The sequence below is a fragment of the Sycon ciliatum genome, chromosome 2, assembly GCF_964019385.1.
Source record: "Sycon ciliatum chromosome 2, ocSycCili1.1, whole genome shotgun sequence".
NCBI lineage: Eukaryota > Metazoa > Porifera > Calcarea > Leucosolenida > Sycettidae > Sycon > Sycon ciliatum.
The window spans coordinates 31,473,937-31,480,040 of NC_088644.1; positions in this window are offsets into that span (position 1 = coordinate 31,473,937).

A 6,104-nucleotide genomic window follows, 5' to 3' on the forward strand; every position below is an offset into this window, starting at 1 on the left:
CAGTGTCAAGTTCGGCAAGAAGCGTGTGTTCCTAGTTGGAACAATCAACTTTATGACTATTGTGAAGTGCCATGAAATGCCAGGATCTTCTGGTTTAGAATGATCAGTCTAATAGTAATGTGCGGAGGGATTCGATGTGGCAACTTTGCAAGGCCACCAGTTTCCAATTTGAAGAGGCTCTTGCATTGTACATCGCATTTTACATGTACATGTAACTTACTTTGTAAGTAAACTTTACGTATTTGCTCAACAGGCGTATAAACACGTGGCTAGGATTAATCTTTTAACCTAGCCACGTGGTGTGCCTGTTGAGCTCATGGCTACGGGCAATGCTGTGTGCTGCTCTTCATTAAAACATCATAATTTAAAGATGATACTTCGGAGTACATGTACATACAGTACATGTATATAATATTATGGTGAATTTTTGATACTGAGATCTTACACAATATTCACGACACCACGTGCACATTTACAAATTTAGATTGCCAGGAGCGCAATCTTTAGCACCCACAATCAACGGGTCGGTGCAATTATTGATGTCGGCCTACCGACTACCGTGCGGCATTCGCCAAGATTCACAGTGTGTTCATTGATGATATACATGTACATATACATGTACATGTATATGTACATGTACATGTATATGTATGTCCAGGCGACGCACGTAGATCTACGATGTACCTGGTCTTTGATATGGCTGAACATCATGACGACGTCTATTCATGTCTCGCCTAACGTAGTAACGGTGATCCATCGGAGGAGATGAGTTCAAATAATCGGGTCATTAGAGCCTTCGGCAATGCATTCCTCGGAAATCTTAGTGCTACGATACAGGAAGTCAAGCACATGTACATGATGTACATGTACATGAGAGCTGATTTATCCCAGTGAACTATTAGTATTACTTACTTGTGGTGATGCGACCCTTGCCCGGGACCGCTGGGAATGTAATGTACATGATGTATGGAACCTACATGTATGGTGCTTCCTTGTCCGACGCAAACTTACTTACAAGTGAATAGTACAGCAGTAATACTGTACGTGAAAGGCCTGAAACACTATTGGCGGGACCATTCCGAAGGAACGCCCAAGTTGATAAAATAGGTTCTTTACAAAAATCTTGTAATGACGATCCTAGATTCAAGGTGTCAAGTATTGCACTCGTCAGTTCAAACGATGAATAGAGCTTCCCTTCATTCCATTTCGACGCTGATGCAAGCATACAGAGTGTAGACTTCGTCGCAAGGCTGGCCAGAGCGTTATTAATGTACAGACAGTAACTACTAGTACTAGTAACTGTACTTCGAAGTACGAGACTGCAATTGCGTACCCCTCCCCCAATGTAGTACTGCACGTCAACATTAGGGCGGAGATGAGGCTAGTCAGACACGGACCAGCTGAACTGGCTTGAAAAAGTGAAATCCTTCCTGAGTTCTTGATGATTCTTAGCATTACTGCATAACTCCATGAAACATACAATGTATAATGTATGTATGCATTAATTCAGCGTATACAATATACAATGTACATGTCTGACAGCATCTTTCTTTTTTTTTCCCCTTTTAGCTTGCCGTGGTTGGCTATCACCTGACCTCTCATGTTTATTGGCAGTCTTCGGACGGGCCAGGAGATGTTGAATAAATAAATAAATAAATAAATAAATAAATGTATATGTACCGGTACATGCAACATACTTTTTCACGTGCACAAATTCACGGCCAGACCCTACTTGAAGGGCGAATCCACTGGGGAAACAAAGGGTGGAGATGGCGCCCACTGAAATAGCAGCAACATAATACATGTACATGTAGCCGGTCACCATCTTTGTAACTGACCACCACAACACAAACACGCAAACGCAGAAAGACAGTCAGTCAGAAACATACAGAAACAGACAGACAGACAGACAAACAAACAGATAGAGAGACAGACAGACAGACGGACTAGCAGCAAAGCAGCATTTTTGATTCGTCCAGTTGTAGTACGACGGTAGACCGGCATGTCCAATAGTATTACCACAATCTAGTTTCTTCATCATCCAGCGACATTCGGCATTCCTTGCTGGCGTGGGGCGTAGCCCGTGCTCTTCTTCGTTGATCTTTCCTTCCCCTCATTGGACATTTCCTAACCTGAGCCTTCCTAGTTAGTTGGAAGGTGTTTGGCTCGTGCCTCGTAGATGTGTTGGAGCTGCTTCGAAGTACACTACACTCTCATGTTCATGTACATGTACATGTAGGTGTCTGGTCGTTGTACAATCATGTACGTGACATACATGACATACATGTATATCAGTACTCCTTGTCACTCATGTGCCTGGTTGTGGCACTCGCTGAGTGACTGTATAGGATCTGGTCCCTTTCATGGTCAGTCCGTAAGAATAATAATATTTTCCTTCACCTAATCCCTGATTATATTAGCTCTCATCAACCGAGTTCATTATATTTATAAATGTTTCTACCTTTGTTTAAATGTATCTTGCAGCGAGTCAACAGCAGTGTAAACAGTATAATACCATAATTCACCCTCACTCTTCCCGCACCGCATGCGCACCTAGTATCTCTGCCCGTTAATTTATTTGTTTGACCCCGCAAAGGGCTCCTTCCTATGAAAAGACCGAAGCGTCTGTCAGGGCCTCCCTATCCAATACCAACAAATAGTACGGCAACTATTGGAATCAGATATTCCTCAGCCATTACCAGTAAACTTCCCGCGGGGATATTGATCCAGACCTTTGACATACAGTGTACATGTGCATGTACATGTACATGTATTATGTTGAACAAGCCTCTTATATGGGCAAACACGGAACATGATATCACTGGCCTGACACAACAACTAAAGATAAAGCAAAGCAAAACAAACAAAAAAGTTAAATGAAAATAAAATGAAACTTGACAATCTGCACACAATGACAACTCCATTTTAAAGATAGTCTCTGTTAGATCAGACTGTATCCGTTACCCGTGTTCGCTACATGTAAATGTAGTTGCCAACAAGCCGGGGTTCAGAAACAGGAGCATGTGGAGAGGCGTTATCCATCCCCCTATGACAAGGAAATGGTGAGCGCCCCCCCCCCCCCCCTGCAGACATATAATATTGGCACGCAGTAAAGCAAAGGCCAGACGGCTCCGGATAAGCGAGATATGGATATGATTTCCCAAGCGATCTCCGCTCCTCCATGAGGACAGCCAGCCGTCGATAGAACGCAGTATATGTACATGTAGAAACAACTATCCCTTGAGCTACATTGTATCAAATCCTCCTAAAACTGTGTAGGATTTTTGTTAATTCTTCAGTATTTATGATCATATTACCGCCCGAGATGTGGTTTTTGTATAAATTACACTGTAAGGTGGCTGTACAGCTTCAGTTGGCTCTCTCAGAAGTGTTCAAAGTTCAGTATTTTTACTTGACCTGTAGCGACGTTCTAGTGAGGACAGGAAACCGTTACATGTATTCCGGTATGAGTTGAGTTTCTGCTTTTTAAACGTTTTTCTGAGTGTTGTGATAGTTGCACCATGATGACAGGGTTAGTAATAACGAAGAGCAGAAGAAGTACAAAGAGGCTATGAAGATGTGTCTGTGATTGATGAAGAGTGAGTGCCGCCACAAGTTGGCTTATCCAAGACTAGCGCAACGGAAAGTACACTGGAATTGTCTTACCAGCTAGATGTTTCCTGCATGACTCACGAGTGCACGGGGAAACCCCTTATGACCAATTTTGTACAAATTCAGTAGGTTGCACAGTACATCAAAGATCAGATATCCAGATATCGATGAAGAAGAGACTATACTTGTTTCTAGGTTAGCCCTGGGTTGATCTCTCTCAGAGAATGAACCTACATCCTATTCAGGGTATTACGTATCTGTCCTCAACCCTGGTGTATCTCTGTTTGCAGACGACACTTGTGTGCTGCGCCTTAGTGCCTCTGTTCCCCGTCTTATACTGGATTTTCAAACGGGCATCACGGATGTCACTTCGTGAATGACATTGTGGAAGCTTAAACCTAACATCGGGAAGACCAAGGTATTGATCATTCCCCCAGGGCCACTGTCTACTACTCTCTACTACCCTCTCCCTCTCCTAGTATTCCATTTCTCCACCACCCCCATGGAATATGTGCATCATCACAGACATCTTGGTGTCCTTCTTGATGCCAATCTTTCCTGGAATCACCATGTTGCCCTCGTATGCAAGAAGACTAGCCAGGCCATAGGTACAATATACTCACATCGCGCCCATCTTCCTGAAAGCTGTCGTGCTCTGGTTTATACTGGATATAATATCTTGCCACATTTAGACTACTGCTGTACTGCCTGGACAAATCTATCTACAGCCCAAGAGCAGAAATTGGAAATTCACAATCGATCCCTCCATAAAGATTCTTTTAAAATCATATGACCAAGTCCCTTTCCAGTGAGGCTCTCTATGTTATCCTCGACCAGACCTCTCCTTAAGAGACGGCGAATCCTGATGTGCTGTCTTATCCATCATATTCTACTTTCAAAAATATCTCCGATGTTTCAAACAATTTGACTGGTTTCGACAGGATAGCTCCACTACTACGGGCACTAGGAACCAACTCTCCCTTCCTCTAGCCCGCTCTTCTGTATTGCAACACTCCTCCCCCTCCCCATTTTCAATGGCCATTCGCAGTGGCTTTTCAAGCGGCTGCACCAGCAGACCAAGACTGTCAAGAGCCCTTTTACTTTGGCAGCATTCAGGAACGCCTTGCTTTAGAGCACAATTTTAGCCCACTGATATTTGCTACATTTTAGTCCGTATTTGCCTTTTCCTTTCTTCTTTTCCATTCATTTTCGACTTCTTACTCTTTGCTAGCCGTGGTTGGCTATAAAACAAAACCTGCAATCGCCACCCAAAGTGGTCATTGGCTACCCCAGCAGTGTATTGCTAGGAATAAAACTAAACTAAAACTAAAATGTAGGCTGTTCTTGACTTGGCTGATCGGATTTGCTTCCAAGAGTATTTCGATCCACGAGCGATGACATCCCGATAGGGCAGAAATGGCTCAGGTTTGAATCCAATGCCCAATACTTGCACCCAGTGAGTGAAACAAATACAAAAATACAAAATACACTCAGAATGTATCATAAGAAGTACGCTGCCTATTGCAGATGCGTCTTCAAGGATTATGATTTTCTATTTTATTTTATTTTACAAAAACCACTATAATGCCTGAGTGTTACCAATTTCTTCTACATGTACATGTACATGTGCAGCTGCATGTAGAGAACACTCGACACCTCGTGGATAGAGATAATAATTATTATTACATGTATTGTATTTTCACAATATCCTGCAACTCCAACACACCAGAGCTAAAGGTTCGATGAAGAATTGCACGGCACCATCCGTGCCATTCTTTTTCGGGAGATAGAGAGCAAGAGGCGTGGTGAGAAGCTGTGGTAACGGAACCGTCGCCTACTACATGTACATGAAAGCGAGTGCATAATATATATTATCATGATTATGTCCCACGGCAACAATGAATGTCGATTGCTACAGGACGATGACGAGACCAACTTGACAATGCGGGCTTACTAGAATTCGAAGCACCAAAGCAACATACATGTACATGTACCACCCAAATTGTGTCAAAGATATACAGAAGGGAAAGCTTTGCAAAAACGAATTGTACAAACCCGAACGTCTATATCTAGCGGTACTTCTCATGCATGACAATATTGTGGACGTGTCTGTCAGTTTTGTGCGTAGTTATCGCACTTTATGACTGCTTACCATCTATTCCTGTTACTATAGTATAGTGGTGGACAGTTACTCAAAACTCGTACCCATGCGTCCTTTCTTATTATTACATTTTACTTTTGGCTCAGAACCTGAGTTCAATTCTGTACATTCATAATATCACAGAACAACAATGGCAATCAAGGCTTGTTTGCTGCTACTCAAAGTTTCATGCTTTGGCAATCATCAGGCAACTGCGAAAGCATGAAACTGTGAGTAGCAGCAAACAATCCTTCATTGCCCTTGTTGTCCTGTGTATTACGCTTTGCCTCCGCCATGGTGTTGAGCACTGTCAGTACACTGGGCACATCCTCCGGGAGCTTCATAATAATAA